We start from the raw sequence: 19,122 nt of genomic DNA on the forward strand, positions 1-19,122 counted from the left end.
TTTATATTTTAGTAGTGTTTTAAATGCAAGTACTCCAGTACTTTAACTCAAGTATAAATTTAACAGATCAACTTTAACTTGCAGTGGAGTAATAGTTGACCAGGAGTATCTATACTTTGACTAAAGTAGTGGAGTTGAGTACTTTGTCCAGCACTGATCAGAACATGCAGAACAGAGTACTATAGGTGACATTCAGGTGATAAACACAGGCAGGGTTACAGACAAGATACAAACATTAATCAGCAGCTTACTTACAGAGGCAGACAACTGACTGACAGACCGACCGACCGACAGAGGACAGGCCTTTTATACACAGCAGGGCTAACAGGACACAGGTGAACACAATCAACAGGTGTATCACATGATACACATGAGAGAGGTCACATGACTGCAGATCACATCAACAAAAAAAAAACAAATTTGAAACTTGGAGATACGAGGTTTCTGCCCGACAGTAACAATTTACTTTGTTGGCCGCCCAGCCCCCAAAATGGAACGAAGGCCATTTTTTTTTTTTTTTTTTTTTTCCTAATGGCCGGCCTGGACCGTCCGGGAATGAACCGGCCGTTTGGGAGTTGTCCCGCTTTTCCCAATGGCCAGCACGTCCCTGGGAGGGATACAGCTAGCTATCACATGACATGCCATGATGAGCATATGACATGCAGTGGTGGAAAGAGTACTTAAAATGTTTACTGCAATTTAGAAATTCACTGTTACAAGTAAAAGTCACTTCCTAGCTTCCACCGTGGCCTGAAGACTCACCTCTTCAGACTCCACCTAAGCCAGTGGTTCTCAAGTCTTTTCATGTCAAGGACCCCCAAATTGACACTTATTAGCCCACAGACCCCCATTCAAAAAGTATACCAGGGACCCCATATAAGAAAAGATATTTACGTGTCTAGCAGTGATTCCCCAACCATTTAAAGGACCCCCAGTTTGACATGCATCAGGCTACGGACCCCCATTGAATGGTACAGTATTTCTAGCCAATCACGTGGTGATCGAAATTTAACACCGCAAGGTTAGGCTACAGATGTAACCAAATGGACTAGTGGTCCATGAATTTGTCCACGCGCTGATATTAAACATAATTGGGAAATAGTTTATGAAATCTAAGCCTCGGCTAAGCTTTCAAGGGAGGGGGGGGGTGCCCGTTCTCTTCACGCTGGTCGCAACAACCTCACTTTTTTAAAGCGTTTCTTCATTAATATATATTCATTATTATTTGGGTTGCAAATGCGCGACCGCAATGGCACCTTCCCGCGCAGGGGCGCTGGAAGTGGGGTGCTGAGGGAGCTGCAGCTCCCCTGGTGGTGGGGAGGAGAGAAAAAAAAGAAAGAAAAAAAAAGTTTTTTTTTTTTTTTTTAAATAAGCCTCTATATACACACACAGAGCTATATTAAAACAATAATGTATTTGACTTTGGGGAATAAAATATGTTGAAAAAAGGTATTTGATTATCACATGGTGACCTAATCACATGGTCACTTTGCCACTTCCGGTCAGAAGGGAAGTCAAATTTAAATCCGGCTTTGATGGCACACCAAAGTCTATTTATTTGAGAACTAGAAACTGTCTATAGGCTCATTGTTGCAAACTAACACCGTTGTATATGGGGAATAAAAAACAGTAGAAAACTGTTACAAAAATAATACCCAATTTTGTAGTGTGTGCGTGAGTGACTGTGTGTGTGCATGCGTGCTGTGTTTTGCACTGTGTGCTAAAATAACTATAGCTCCTTGTTACACCGTTGTGCGGGGAATAAGCACCCGAAACCGTAATAAAAATAACCCAAAACCGGATAAAAAACGTGAATTTTTCGTGGCCGCACGCATTAACTCCTCCAGGCTCAGCTCCCCTTGGGATTTGGGAGTTCCAGCGCCCCTGTTCCCGCGACCCCACTTTGGGTCAGGACCCATCGTTTCAGAAGTTTATACAGTAAACTGAAAGCATGTCTCACAAGAGGACACGGTATAAAGAATGAGGCGCAAAGGCCTCAATGCTGGCTATTCTCTGGTCCTGTGTTCGGGGTCAGGTGGAACAGGTGGGCTCTGACGGAGGCTGACTGTTGTTGTCCTTCCTGCACACTGGACATGTGTCATGCATTCCCAGCCAGGACACTATTAGTCAGGGAATTTTAATAAAACCCTGGGAATAAATTCCTTACCAAACAATTTCTTCACCAATGTGTTGGTAAAGGTGTCTAGTAACATATCTAACAAAGATTGAAATTCAACATCCCTAGCAAAATGTTTGACAGCTAGGTAATTCTGGGTCTCATTCACTGTACTATAAGGGAAAAGATCACTCTCAAAAATATGCTTTAAGTAGCATGTTAGGGGTCTAACTGGGTGTTTTTAATTATTCTGAATCCATTGCAAGCATTTGTTTTGCACGAAAAACATTAATTGGGCCAAAAACATGCAAAAAAAAATATGGTTTAGTGATGAGTCATCACTTTTCACAAGGTGTATGGTGTCCATTTTTGGCCCAAGGGATGTTTTTCCTGCAAAACAAATGCTTGCTATGGATTCAGAGTAATTAAAAACACCTAGTTATAGCCCTCACACCCCACTTAAAGCATATTTTTGGGAGTGATTTTTTCCGTTACAGTACAGTGTATAGTAAGTGAATGAGACCCAGAATTACCCTAGCTGTCAAACATTTTGTTAGGGATGTTGAATTTCAATCTTTATTAGATATGTTACTAGACACCTTTACCAACACATTGGTGAAGAAATTGTTTGGTAAGGAATTTATTCCCACATTTGACAGATATTCTGCTAACTTTCCCTAACTATATGCAGTCTGAGTGTTTACAAGGCAGCTTTGGGACCTCCATGGTCTTGGAGAAGTTGGGGAGAGAGATGTTTTTCTGTCTCTGTTGGAGGAGGACCGTTGTTCTCAAACTGACCTAAGGAAAGAGGAAGTGGAACTGGGTGGAACTATCCCAAATCGCTGTGGTGGTCTATGCTAGCGATGTGTCAATCACAGCATGGCCACACCCTAGGCCTAAAGCATACCCTGCGTCTGTTTTACTCTAAATGGGACTATCATTTACAATATCATGTTGCATTGAAGACAATTTACCCACAATAGTACAAAAATAGTACAGCCAAGTTACGCTAAAAGGATAACCATTACCAACCAATAATCAGTAACTATGTGTCTGTATTGATTATCATAATTAGAATGTGTGCCATTATATTTTCGTTGTATTGTGACAACATCAAAGAAACCTCCATAAAAAGGAACTTGGCTGGATCCTGATGACCCGATCAACATCATTGTATCTACTAGCCTGTAACTATGCACTGTGCCTTTACTTACTTTACTTACTCTTGGGCCAAAGAGTATAAAGGAACAGGAAACAGAAGGCAATTTATTACAAAGTAAATTTATTTATTTAGTAAAAATAAAAAAAAGCAACAAAAAACAGGGTACTTGCATTTGATTTGACTTAAAACCACCAATTGCAAAAGCTTATTGTCCAGTTGTAACATGCCTATTTACATCTATAATTTTTAATAATGCCTATGTACATTTAATGGGGAGCGTTTCGCTGTTACTATGTGTCATCTTTTCGACACCCAAACCCAACCCTTACCTTAACCCTAACCCTAATCTCCGTGGGGTGAGTTGCTAACCCTCCCGACGCTCCTTTGTCGAACTGACAGTCGTTTCAAAGAGCGAGATTTCCCCCATTTAATGTGGCAAGAGTTTAGCAGTTTTAATTGACAAAACTACATCCTTGCAGTGGGATTGTGAATGTGCTGATGTATTTTCAAATGATCCTTTCTAGTGAAACTCTTGTCACATTGCTCACAATGATAAGGTTTATGTCCTGTGTGAATTCTTTGGTGTGTTGATAACTGGGATGATGTAGTGAAACTCTTCCCACATTGATCACAGTGGAAAGGTTTATGTCCTGTGTGAATTCTCTGGTGTTTTATTAAACTGCCTGATGTAGTGAAACTCTTCCCACATTGATCACAACTATAAGGTTTATGTCCTGTGTGAGTTCTCTGGTGTACTATTAAGTGGGATGATCTAGTGAAACTCTTCCCACATTGATCACAGTGGAAAGGTTTGTGTCCTGTGTGAATTCGCTGGTGTATTATTAAGTCAGATGACTGAGTGAAACTCTTCCCACATTGATCACAGTGGAAAGGTTTATGTCCTGTGTGAATTCTCTGGTGTGATGATAACTGGGATGATGTAGTGAAACTCTTCCCACATTGATCACAGTGGAAAGGTTTATGTCCTGTGTGAATTCTCTGGTGTTTTATTAAACTGTCTGATGTAGTGAAACTCTTCCCACATTGATCACAACTGTAAGGTTTATGTCCTGTGTGAATTCTCTGGTGTACTATTAAGTGGGATGATCTAGTGAAACTCTTCCCACATTGATCGCAGTGGAAAGGTTTATGTCCTGTGTGAATTCTCTGGTGTACTTTAAGGCTGGACATTGCAGTGAAGCGTTTTCCACACTGGTCACAGTGGAGTTTAGGATCAGCCAATCTTCTTTGTTCAGCTACTGCCGGTAGGACAGGGAATCCAGATGGACGATGCAATGCTGGATTGAAAACAAAGACAAAGTGGAACATAGTTTAGACTTTAGAGGTACTGTAGAAAGATACAGTACAGATACCTGAACAACACTAAAAGGTCCTTACACACTGGGTGTGATGAATAAACAATCCCAATTAGTCAGGCGGAAATTCTGAAAAAAAGGCCTTCTATAAGCAGGTTAGAGGCATTTGGGGGTAAACGTGGGGAACCAGGCCATTTTACATAATTCAGGGGTGCAGAATCTGAAAAACCTGGTTACCAATCAGAATTTTGAGTTTTTGACCTTCTAATTTGCATAACAAAGTGGCTACCGAATTGCACATTTTGAACTATTTATTCAAGCAATATTTCTCTTCCAAAAAACTTCATTTTATCATATAATCAGGTTTTTTTGCGAACACCCAGGACAGTTTTTGAGTTGCTTGATTCAGTTTATATTTAGATATTTGATATTCATTTTATCAGACACGCCCCCTTCCTATACAAACCCACTGTAACTTCAAACTCCATTTTAACCATGATAGATTTAATGAAAACACCCGTCCTTCTTTCTGGTGACTCCTGACGCCCTCTTAATACGTGAGCAGGTCGTGTCCTTTCCATAACTCCTTTCATTATTTTAAAATAATTTATTTTTTGTATTTATTTATTTTTCATTTTCCCAAATAATTATTAAAAGGAAACTAAAAAAAGTTATCGAAAAAACACTGCCTGTTTGTGTATTAAGAGGGCGTCAGGAGTCACCAGAAAAAAAGGATGGGTGTTTTCATTGAATCTATCATGGTTAAAATGTTTTTGTATTCAAGTGAAATATCCCCTTTAAATAAAACATAAAACATTTTAAAAATGATAGATTCAATGAAAACATCAATGAAAACACACATTCTTTTTTCTGGTGACTCCTGCCTTCTAATACACAAACAGGCAGTGTTCTTTCGATAACCTTTTTAGTTTATTTTCTATAATTATTTGGGAAAATGAAAGAAATAAAATACAATTAAGATCTTATTAAAGATAAATGAAAAATGTTATTGACAAAACATAACCTGCTCACGTATTAGGAGCATATCAGGAGTCACCAGAAAAAAGGAGGGGTGTTCTCATTAAATCTATCATGGTTAAAATGGAGTTTGAAGTTACAGTTATAGTTTGTATAGGAAGGGGGCGTGTCTGATAAAATGAATATCAAATATCTAAATCTAAACTGAATCAAACAACTCAAAAACTGTCCTGGGTGTTCCCAAAAGCTTGATTCGACCATAAAATTACTAAAGGTTTTTTGAAAGAGAAATATCCCTTGAAGAAATAGTTTAAAATTGACGATTCTGCAGCTATTTTGTTATGCAAATTAGAAGGTCAAAAACTAAAAATTTTGCTTGGTAACCATTTTTTTCAGATTCAGCACCCTTGAATTGTGTAAAATAGACTGGTTCCCAACTTTTACCCCAAAATGCCTCTAACAAACACATTTTTCAGAAAGTCCACTAGACTAAATATGCATCAGACAATATTTCACATCAAACTATTAATTTGCTGATGCCTCACTCATACAGGATGGTTTTATTCACTCTGAGAAATGTAATCCGTTTTGGATCTAAATCATGTCATCTTATCTGTGGAAAGAATCTGTGTTTTTCTCTGATACACCCATATATGGGCACAAAGGGTGGATCGATAGTAGGTGTGAGGGCCACGTATTGACCTGAATCTGATGAATAGAATTAACATTTCTAACTTGTCTTTAACTGCAAAAATAATTCTAAATTACTAGAAAACATGGCCAAAATTTGGACTACAGGGTTATGGTTCCTTCAGATTAGCAGCGGTTGCCGCATGAGTTAAAGCAACTACTTTAACTCATGATCAACTTCTCACTTGTAGTGGAGTAGTATTTGAGCAGGAGTATCTATCCAGTCTAAATGGTCTGGCACCTTCGTATCTCTATGACTGCCTGGATTCATTTCAAACCGCCCCCTCAGGTCTTCTAGTGCAGACCTGCTTGATGTGCCTAATATCACATAAAACATATGGTGAAGCAGCTTTCTGCTTCTACGGACCGACAGTTTGGAATAAACTCCCACTACACCCAAGACAGGCAGCTTCTGTGGATAGCTTTAAAGCACAGCTCAAGACCTATTTCTTTACTCTTGCTTTTAGCTGAATTTTTAATTCCTGTGCTGCTAGTCTGCACTGTTCTTAAAATGTTTTAAATGTTCTTCAATGTTTTATGTTTTTATGTTTTTATTTTTATGACCTGTTTGAATTCTATTTATTTTTCTCTGGTTTATTGTAATCATTCTATTTCTTTTTTCTGTTAAAGGGCCAGTTCACCTCTGGGACAACCAGATCTTATTTTATTGTTGTTTGGGACACGATCAACACGATCCTGAGTTGTGTTCAATCTGTGTTTTGAGATATTTTAGTATTTCAGCACGAATGATGATGCATTTTGCATCATATGATGCAGCATGATGACTCATATGATGCAAAATGCATCATCATTCATGCTGAAATACTAAAGTATCTCAAAACACAGATTGAACACAAAAAATAACTCAGGATTGTGTTGATCCTGTCCCAAACAACAATAAAATAAGATCTGGTTGTCCCAGAGGTGAACTGGCCCTTTAAGCACTTGTGCTTCATTTTCTGCTCTGTAAAGCGCTTTGAGCTGCATTTCATGTCATGAAAGGTGCTATATGAATAAAGTTGTATTCTTATCATCATCATCATCTATAGAGCGTCGCAGCGGAAGTAGTTTCCTGGTGCCACTTAATATTCACCATTCATTGTTGCATGCATGTTTTTTTATGCTAAACAAATGCTTGCAATGGATTCAGCATCATGACAAACCCCTAGTTAGACCCCTCACATCCTACTTACATACCCAGAAATTAAGCTGGGTCTCAGAAAGGGTTATCATACCAAAATGTAAACTAGAGACATGTAGGAATTAAAAAATGTAAAAAATGTACGGTCACCTTGGGTGGTACCAATTTGTGAAGATATCAGAATTGCCCCCTGGCCTATATAGAGAACAAGTAACTTACTGAGGTGTTCATGGTCTTTGGGCTCCTCCTGTTCAGCAGAACTGCTGGGGTTCAGAGAGTCCATCTTCACCTCAAGGCCGGAGTCCACAGTCACTTCTGATTGAAATGATTGACATGAGGAGGAGTTGAGAGAAATTACATCAAAGCATGAACTGTGGAATATTTTAGCATTTTCAATAGCAAGTACTCAGTACTTTAACTCAAGTATATACATTTAACAGAGCAACTTTAACTTATGGAGTAGCCTAATAGTTGACCAGGAGTATCTATACTTTGACTAAAGTAGTGGAGTTGAGCACTTTGTCCAGCACTGATCAGAACATGCAGGACAGAGTACTATAGGTGACATTCAGGTGCTAAACACAGGCAGGGCTACAGACAGGATACAATAATCAGCAGCTTACTTACAGAGGCAGACAGACAGGTTGACATCAGCAGACAGACAACTGACAGAAAGACAGACAGACAGACAGAGGACAGGCCTTTTATACACAGCAGGGCTAACAGGACACAGGTGAACACAATCAACAGGTGTATCATGAGAGGTCACGTGACTGCAGATCACATGATGTAGGAGGAGGGAAGAACACAGTGTTTCCCATTGGGATTTATATATTTGCTTTATTTTCCATGTTATTATATTAATATATTATTTTTTGCATTTCCTAAATTTTTCATCCAATATTATATATACTTCATTCCAATACTTCCAATATATACTTCATTAATGTTTAAAGCAAATCTCAAAAGAAATCTGAAATATGCATCCTGAACACTCCAGGCAGCATTACAGCACCCTCTGGAGGAGAAGGATGGTAGCTCAAGCAGGAGGAGGTACAGTCGCTCTGGGGTCGCATGTTTCACTGCTAAATATGTCATCACTTAAATACTATGTAGACTTCATTTTAGAATGCTTTAGAACTTTCAAAAGTTTAACAAAACAAAATCTTCTCTTATTGGGGTCCCTGGTCCTAAATATTTTCAGATGGCGACCTCGACTTGTAGATCTGCTGTTTTTACATGTTAACCTCTTTCTTATATTAGTATTAATTATTGTCAATAGTATACTATTTTATAGTATTGTTTGATGATTACTTTTTATGCAGTAATGGTCTTAAAGGTTCTTACCCCAGCAGATCATGTGGGGACCCAGTGCCACAGATTGAGAACCGATGATCATTCTTGACAACATTGTGTCAGACCAACACACATGTAAGAAGTACAGAATTCTCCTGATTGTAAAAGTATGAATAGCAAAGTCACCGTTGCCATCAGGGTGTCATGTAACCACAGCCACATCATAATACGGGTTGGCAATTGGCTGAATGCAAGAACGAGTAAGTAAGTTACGCATCACATTTTCCTGGTTTTGAGGTTGTTAAATGCCTTCTCATAATTTCAAGATTTTTCTATAGAGGGTATGCGCGTGACATCATCATCGTACCAGAAAGTCATGCGGGAACGCCCACTGAGTGGCAAAAAATTACTTTCTGGCCTTGACAGCCCATACATCCAAAAAGTAAAGTCCTATCTGATTGCTTTAAACGATGTTAAACAACATTAAACTCACTTTGCCACTCGATTTACCATTCACTTCAATACCCTCTATTGTGTCTGTGTATTGTCATTTGTCTTTCCGAGTGTATCAAAAAAGCAACAGCGGAAGCTTGTGATTGGCTTCGCGGAGGTGCCGAAAGTCAAATCATTTCTGATTTCATTTTTCAGTTTCTCTCCAAAACCCCTAGGAAACAATGTTTGTCTTGTTTTATAGAAGACATTTCTTTTGCTATTTTATAAAGAAGAAACCAAAAGTAATTTAATTATTAATCATTTCCATTACTAACTTTTTGTTCAATGAGGTTCAGCCTTATGGAAATGTGACGGTTTTCAGTTTGTGAAAGAGCCATCTTAAATTGAGTAGCCTTACATATTATACACCATTTCTCATTTCAATCTCAACATAACAAAGCCTTGCTTAGAACGGACAATAACACCATGCTGAAAGGCCTTTATTGATGTACTGTAAATACTGGTACAAATAGTTTTCATCAACAGAATTTTGCCAAAATATCTCCCCAAAAACAAGTAGGTGTACCTTCACAATATGTAGGCCAACATCCCTCTAATCTGAGGCTAGATACTGGTTACATTATAGTCATGACTTCATCTAGGTTTCCCTCCCCTGTTGCATGAACCATGGGCCTGTATTGTAGCAGTGTATACGAACAAACACACTTTGATTAAGAACTATGCAGCACAGAAAGGATCAGATCAGCTATTTGCTTTCCAAAGGCGCATGTTATAATAGTCAAAATGACTGCATGTTCCTACTGTATATTATGCTCACTAGCTGTCTTTTGCAAAGTACATTTAGTGGATCAAAAACTAAAAATAATTCTCTCAAGTAATAATCCAGCATTATTATATACACAAAGTGTGCACTTGACATAAGGAGGAGTTGAGAGAAATTACATCAAAGCATGAACTGTGGAATATTTTAGCATTTTCAATCGCAAGTACTCAAGTAGGCCTACATTAACAGGAAATATAAAGTAAGCGTTAAATGTGAACAAACAGTCAAGTATCTTAACAAAATGGAACGTTGCCACACAGCATATCATGTAAGAGATTCTGTCGGTGAAGTGAAACATGACTGGAGGTTCTGTCTTCATGTGGATCTGAATTAGAGAGAGAGAGAAGCGAGAGAGAGAGAGAGCGAGAGAGAGAGATGGAGAGACAGAGACAGAGAGACGGAGAGAGAGATGGAGAGAGAGAGACACAGAGAGACATACAGGCGAGACAGAGACAAAGACAGAGAGAGAGAGAGTTACAGAGACAGACGGAGAGGATAAATAGACAGAAGAAATTAACATATTACCCAGTGATAATTACAAAAATGAATCCAATCTAATGATGCATGGGTGGGTGGGTGGGGTCTGCAATAGTTTTAGTGACTTAAGATATAATACCTGAAGTCTTTGTTTTTACTTCTGGAGCCTTTGGGCCAGCCTGCTCCCTTCATCTTGGACTTGTCACCCTTCAATTCCACCAATGAACGAACCTCTGCACAGAAAATGATAAGCAAGCCAATGCAACTCTCAGTTTGATTCTAAAAGGAACAATGGCCAAAAACAAATCAATGCTTGACATCTGTACTCTTTAAAGTAAGGCCTGATAATCTCTATTATTGTTCTAGTTTTTCTCTCATTCTTAGATAGTAGAGCAGAGACAGTATACTTATATTCAGAAATACATAAAATAGTAACAAGAAGAAAACATGTTGTCCCTCCTTACTGTGACTTGGAGCCCCCTGCAGTTCAGAGGTGGTACTTCGGATCTTCTTTGTAACATGGTCTCTATCACACACACACACACACACACACACACACACACACACACACACACACACACACACACACACACACACACACACACACACACACACACACACACACACACACACACACACACACACACGTAATCTATTAATGTCATCATATTATAAACAGTTAACATCTATATAAAATAGTGTGTGTGGTGGGTGACAAAATATTGTGTTGATGTAATGTGGTCATGTTGACATCATCAGATTGTGTAATCCCTCTGCTTTAGTATTCAGGACTTGTCACTGTCATGTTGTATTATAATGAATAATTATATTGTTGCTGTCAGGAAGAAACCTTGAAACTCATATTTCATCTAATTATACTTTTATTCATCTCATAAATGAATTCCTAATGTTATACTTAATTGTATGAAAGTGTTGCACTAAAGTAGTTAAGATTGCTGGTTTACAAGCTCACAATGTGAGCATGTACTGTACATGAAAACTTAATTTAAATTTATAAAATGTTCAGGTTTTTTTTTCCTTTAATGACTCACAAAAAAGGACACCAGGTTTAATGGTAGGGTAAGTGATGTCATTGGATTCCAATAATAACAAAATGTTCTGATAGTACTAGTTAGTGTTTGGTCTTTTTAGTTGAACTAACATAATTCTATCCTGTATGAATGTTTCTTAAAAGGTGCATTTTGACCAAGAGAAATTACAAATGGTATTGTCTGTAACATGTGCGTCTTCAGATTGCAGATTTGAGTAAAGGCTTTGGCACATACTGTACAAAAGAAGGGCTTTGTGTCACGTGCTGGTGAGGTGAGGACCCAATTGAACAGACAGGAGCAGAGCAGGTCTAATGCATAAGTATTTATTAAAGCGAACACTGCAGTTGGTGAACAGAACTGGTACATACAGAACACCATGACAACATTGATAATCTAGCAAGGAAACAGAAGGAATTGTGGGTCTACATATACATACAGGGGTAACTGGACACAGGTGAACACAAAGTACAATCAACACACGATTGGCTTAAAGACTAACAGGACACAGGTGGAGAACATAACTAATCACAGGGAGGTGAGACAAGACAGGCAACAGTAACTGGCAATACAGAAACACTAGAACACTACAAAATAAGGGTATAAGGAGACAGATCCTGACAGTACCCCCCCTCAAGGGATGGATCCCAGACATCCCACAATAAATGTCATAACACCAAGCAGGGTGGGTGGAGGGGAGTCGGACGGAGGGTCCAGGGCCTACATACGGCAGAATGATACTGGGGCACACAACTTAACACTGGACTGACTTAGGGCAGGGCAAAACAATGAGTCACACAGAAAGGCAGGTGGGAAGACACACAGACAAGCACACAGACAAACAGACAGGCATAAGGTGAGACAAACCAAGAGACAAACATACTAACTGACAGACAGACAGGCAAGCGGACAAACAGGCGGTCTGACATAACAGGTGGTTAAACATGGTGGATGGGAGACTAGACTGGGGAATAGACAGGCGTACAAGCAGACTGGCAGACACACAAGCAGAAATACATATTGGGATACAGGCAGACAGACAGTTTGGAAGAGCATTCAATGGGCTGGTTTGTGGACCACCTAAACCTCTTGCAGAGGGGCATGGAGCTCGAGAGCCGAGCAAAGGGGTCTGTGGGGAGGTAGCAGTCTGTGGAAACGGAGGCCCTGAGCCCTGGGGAACAAAAGGGCTGATGGGCGGTGGGACAGGGGCATAGACTGACCTCTTGAGTGCAACCGGTGGCAGTTCTGATTGTTCAGGAGTGGTGTCCACACAGAAAACTGACCGGGGTTCAGGCAGACTGTCAGCTGACGAAGGCACAGAGGGCACAGGCAGGCCGTCCACAAAGACAGCAGACGAGGGCTCTGGCAGGTTATCAGCTGATGAGGGCAAAGGTAGCAGCAGCAGAACCTCTGTTGCACTGGGCGGCAGGGCCTCTGTGATGCTGAGCTGTGAAGGTGGGGTCTCTGTGGCGCTGAGCTGCGAGGGCAGGGCCGTGGCCTCAGAGGCGAGCTGCAGCGGCGTGGCCTCAGAGGAGAGCTGCAATGGCGGGGCCTCAGAGGAGAGCTGCAATGGCGGGGCCTCAGAGGAGAGCTGCAGCGGCGGGGCCTCAGAGGAGAGCTGCAATGGCGGGGCCTCAGAGGAGAGCTGCAGCGGCGTGGCCTCAGAGGAGAGCTGCAGCTGCGGGGCCTCAGAGGAGAGCTGCAATGGCGGAGCCTCAGAGGAGAGCTGCAGCGGCGGGGCCTCAGAGGAGAGCTCCAGCGGCGGGGCCTCAGAGGCGAGCTCCAGCGGCGGGACCTCAGTGGAGGGGAGCTGCAGCGGCGGGGCCTCAGTGGAGGGGAGCTGCAGCGGTGGCGTGGCCTCTGTGGTGCAAGGCGACAGTGAGGGCTCCTGGACGCGCTGGTGACGGTGGGAGCGTCCACGCCTTCTCCTGTTGGCCTCAAGAGAGACAGGTTGAGGGAGCACAGGGTCCGGACAGGTGGGCTCCAGGCTCACAAACCCAAGCCGAACCACTGGAGTTGGCTGGTCACTAGCCAACTGGAGGCCATTAGGCTGGAACACAGGCTGGGAAGCAGGCTCAGCAGACAAAAGGTGGTTGTTGGACAGCAAGGATTTTAGCATGGTGGTCAGTTGCCTTGCTGTTTCATCCACCAGACTTGCTAGGTCTGGTCTCTTCTTCATAAGGCAAAAAACTTCTTTAAGAGCCAACCTGAGAGCCATCTCTTGCTGCTTAACACATGGGGTCGCTTTAACAGCATTGAGATAGCTGTCGATTACTTGCAGGTCATCGTCGATCCCCTGGAGCTTATCTGTTGGGTCCATGTTTGGCTAGATTATACTGTCACGTGCTGGTGAGGTGAGGACCCAATTGAACAGACAGGAGCAGAGCAGGTCTAATGCATAAGTATTTATTAAAGCGAACACTGCAGTTGGTGAACAGAACTGGTACATACAGAACACCATGACAACATTTATAATCTAGCAAGGAAACAGAAGGAATTGTGGGTCTACCGTCTACATATACATACAGGGGTAACTGGACACAGGTGAACACAAAGTACAATCAACACACGATTGGCTTACAGACTAACAGGACACAGGTGGAGAACATAACTAATCACAGGGAGGTGAGACAAGACAGGCAACAGTAACTGGCAATACAGAAACACTAGAACACTACAAAATAAGGGTATAAGGAGACAGATCCTGACACTTTTCCCCTGTATGAGACATCATGTGCATCATACCTGTATGTATCCTCATGTGCATCTTCAGATTGTAGATTTGAGTAAAGCCTTTGGCACAAACTGTACAAGTAAAGGGTTTTTCCCTTGTATGAATCCTCAAGTGTCGTTTTAGATCACACAGTTTACCAAAGCCATCAAACTGTACAATTGAAGGGCTTTTCCCCAGTATGCGTCCTCATGTGTGTCTTCATATTATCCATTCGAGTAAAGCCTTTGGCACAAACTGTACAAGTAAAGGGTTTTTCCCTTGTATGAATCCTCATGTGTTGTTTTAGATCACACAGTTTACCATTACCACACTTGTTACAATTAAAGCCTTTCTTCCCTGTATTAATCCTCTTGGATGGAGTTTACTTTGATGATTTCGGGTCCTGGGGAAGCTTGCTGTTGCAAGACAATCCTTTTCCTTTCACATTTCTTGTCTTGGGTAATTTCAGTGTGTTTAAAGCCGACTGATCTTCCCTGGTCTCCCTCCACTCATCACTGTCTTCAGTGTCAGATTCAGAACAGTGTGAAGAGAGGAGCTGGCCATCACTAGTTGGTTGTGATGCTCCACTGTCCTCTACACCAGCTTGTGTTTTAATGTGTTCAGTTGAGGTGCTGGCTAGAGGCTCCGTCTCTCTGTTTTCATCACCATCTTCATGTTCGACTGCAAGCACTGTCAACGTTGACCCAGCAGCCTCCTCTGGACTTTGAAGCAGCTCCTGCTGTTCCTCTTTGATCTGTGGAGGCTCTGGTTCCTCCAGGATCAGACCAGGATTCATCTCCTGCTGTTCAACGGAAACCTCCTCTTTAAACACAGGGAGGAGCAGGAAGTCTGGATAAAAGATAAAATGACTATGTGACCAGTTGTACATGCTTCAACACATGGATGCTGTGGGAGTACACATGCAACATAGCACCTTGACACAACTCATGGACAATTAAATGCAGAAGTGGATCGTCGTGTGTGAACAGGGATTATTTTCAGATCGGTGCGATGCAGAATATTCTATGATTTTTCAAAGGTTCGAGAAAAGCTCTCAGAAAGCTGAGAAAAGATGACAAAAAAACAACATGTTAATAGCTCATCTTAGTATTGTCGAAATTCTAGCTGCCGCATTTTGAACTGTCAGTTGTTTTCTTTGGCGGGCCATTGCAACAGTCCAGACGACAGAAGACAAAAGCGTGGATCAATGTTTTTGTATCGTCCAGCGATAGATACTCTTTAATTCGCAGAATAATTATATTATGAAAGAAGGTAATCTTCGTGGGGTTTATTTCAGAGTAAATATTAAGACCCTTTATTCCCCTTTTTTACTGCAGTTTTAATTACGTGATATTGTCCCTTTCTTCGACAACCTTTCATAGAAAAAAGCATATTTACAAGCTCACAAGATGTCATTCACCACATGGTGTGTTATAGAGTTTATAGATTGGATATTTTCAGCCAAGAGATTTGAAGTAGAGGGAAAAAACCTACGCTAATTAGTAGGGCAGGAGAGAGGGGTCTACCAGCACCCCAATGACATGTTTTCGAAACCTGTTTTTTTTGGACCGTTATGATGTCTAGTTATGATTTCTGCTTGTTGCCGTCGCCAACTAATACCCCATGGGGTTCATTTTTAACCTTTTCTCACAACTATTCCCGATCTGAACCATACAATGGTCATAACAGAAAATGCCATAACGCTTGATGTAAACAACCTACAGGGACAAATGAACACACTTTTCTATATGATTTTGACCCAGGGAATTCATTAAAGTGGTTATTTTTAACATGTATGCACATCTTGACCCTATTTCAGGACAGAAACGGTGAAAAATAACCCAAAAATGTTCAAAACACGTCTATACTTCTCTTTGTACAGATAAATTAAGGTGTATTCTTTTGATACCACAGGTTTTTTAGGACCCTTATGATGTCTAGTTATGATTTCTGCTTGTTGCCGTGGTCAACTAATGTCCCATGGGGTTCATTTTTAACCTTTTCTCACATATCCCCAATTAGTGTGGGGATTTAGGGGAGCAAATGCTAATTTCGTGCAATTTTGACTTAAAGCGCGAAATTTTGCACAGATGTAGCCCAGGGCTTGCTCTAATGATTTAGCTAGGGCACCCGAGTCTGCGACCTTCGGGGTCGCCACAGCGGTCAAATCAAGTTGGGCTTCCATTGACTTTCTATACAGGAGGAAAATACCCAGAAAAAGATTTTTTTTCTGGGTATTTAAGGAGGATCTGAGGGGTCTAACTAGGGGTTTGTCATGATGCTGAATCCATTGCAGGCATTTGTTTTGCACAAAAAACATTCTGTGGGCTAGAAATGGCCTCAGAAAACAATACACGTATGGGTGAGTATTCATGTTAGTCGGAGGCCTTAGGGTTTTTTTTTCTTGTGCTAATCAGTCTAAAAGTTCAAAATTTTGCACAGATGTAGCTCAGGGCATGTTCTAATGATTTAGCTAGGGCGCCCGAGTCTGCGACCTTCGGGGTCGCCACAGCACCCACACAACTCTGAAAAGTGATGACTCATCACTTTTCATCACTAAAGTCGATGGGAGCCCAACTTGATTTGGCCGCTGTGGCAACCCTGAATGTCGCAGACTCGGGCGCCCTAGTTAAATCATTAGAGCATGCCCTGAGCTACATCTGTGCAAAATCTTGAACTTTTAGACTGATTAGCACGAGAAAAAAAACCCCTAAGGCCTCCGACTAACATGAATACTCACCCATACGTGTATTGTTTTCTAAGGCCATTTCTAGCCCACTGAATATTTTTTGTGCAAAACAAATGCCTGCAATGGATTCAGCATCATGACAAACCCCTAGTTAGACCCCTCAGATCCTCCTTAAATACCCAGAAAAAAAATCTTTTGTGCTCTTGTCCAGAGCGACTTACAATGAGGGTTTAAGTGCTTAAACAATGCTGTATTTCGTATGTGGAAAACACCTTGAAACTTAAAGGACGACATCACCCATTTTCAACCATCCATCCATCTTCAACCGCTTATCCGCAATCGGGTCGCGGGGGTAACAGTTCCAACTGAGACCTCCAGATTTGGTCCTCGCTAATGCTCACGATAAAATGGTACGAGTTTTTTTCTACGCGGTCTGTGTCTCACAGGAGGGCTGTGGACACGTCAGAAACCTGCCTACCGGTGACATCATTGCTTGGCAGTTTTTTTTAACCATGATTTTATTTATCATTAACGCAAGAAAAATAGATTCTATTAGCTTGTATACTTTCCAGGAATAGAAAGCTTGCAGTTTCTATTAGCTTGGATTCCCCATCGATGAGTGCTCCGATCTGATGCAGATTTCTCATAAGGTACATAAGGTATAATATATGTGATGCAGACAGCACGTGCATGCAGCATGTGCATTTCGTACAGCTGTTGTTAACGTTCATGTTGTAATGCTTGGTTTGCGGTATGCTTGGAATGTAAACATGCTAGCTCCGTGCAGAGCGATCCATCCATCCATCTTCAACCGCTTATTCGGAATCGGGTCGCGGGGGTAACAGTTCCAACTGAGACCTCCAGATTTCCTTATCCCGAGCAACTTCCTCCACTCCCGCAGGGAGTATACCGAGGCGTTCCGAAGCCAGTTCGGAGATATAATCCCTCCATCTGGTCTTTGGTCTGCCACGGGGTCTTTTCCCAGTGGGACCTTCCTAGGAAGGCGCTCGGGGGGCATCCGTACTAAATGCCCGAACCACCTAAGCTGACTCCTTTCCAAGTGTAGGAGCAGCGTCTTCCCCTTTCTCTCATTCGTGAATAAGTCCCCAAGATACTTAAACTCCTTCACCTGGAGTAAAGCCTCATTCCCTACTTGGACTGCACTATCCATCGGTTTCCTGCTGAGAACCATGGCCTCAGATTTAGAGATGCTGATCCTCATTCCGGCCGCTGTACACTCGGCTGCGAACCGATCCAGTGAGAGCTGAAGGTCTCGGACCGATGGTGCCATCAGGACCACGTCATCCGCACAAAGCAGTGAAGCAAGCCTTAGCTCACCGAGCCTTATACCTTCTCCACCACCACTTCGCCTTGAGATCCTGTCCATGAATTTCACAAACAGGATTGGTGACAAGGCGCAGCCCTGGCGGAGGCCAACCCCCACCGGAAAGGAACCCGACTTATTACCGAGAACACGGACACAGCTCTCGCTTTGGGCGTACAGAGATTGGATGGCCCTCAACAAGGACCCCCTCACTCCATATTCCCGCAACACCTCCCACAGAACCTCCCGGGGTACCCGCTCATATGCCTCATGATCACGCTTGTAAACCGCTTGATTGTCTAAAAGCCTTTTCACACAAGTCGCACTGAAAGGTTTTCTCCCCTGTGTGAATTCTATAGTGTGTAATTAAGTTGGACGTTGTAGTGAAACTCTTTCCACACTGATCACATTGGAAAGGCTTAAGTGCTGTGTGAATTCTTTGGTGTTTTGTTAAGTCCAATAATTGAATGAAACTCTTTCCACATTGATCACAATGACCCCAAATTAAATGCATATTAATTTGGGGTTCACTGATATGAACATATTTATCATGTGACACAGATCTGATTCAGTGTACACCACTGAACCACTCTACAAGAAAATCATTATCTGAATTTGTGTGCCATTTTCTTTAAAATCATTGTATTATCACGTCAAAAAAACTTGCAGGAAAAATCTAATCATCCTAGACGCAGATCAACATTATTATCTACTAGCCTGTGCCTTTATGCCTTTATAGTGTGCTTTGGGATGAACAGGAAACAGAGGACAATATTCTACAAAATTAAAAGATTTATTTAAAAACAAATCCTGAACCTACAGTATTATCCATACTTATAACATACTTAAGTACATTTTACAATGTAGGCATTTATCAGACGCTTTTAATCCAAAG

This window comes from Nannobrachium achirus (assembly GCF_963921795.1).
Source record: "Nannobrachium achirus genome assembly, chromosome: 15".
Taxonomy (NCBI): domain Eukaryota; kingdom Metazoa; phylum Chordata; class Actinopteri; order Myctophiformes; family Myctophidae; genus Nannobrachium; species Nannobrachium achirus.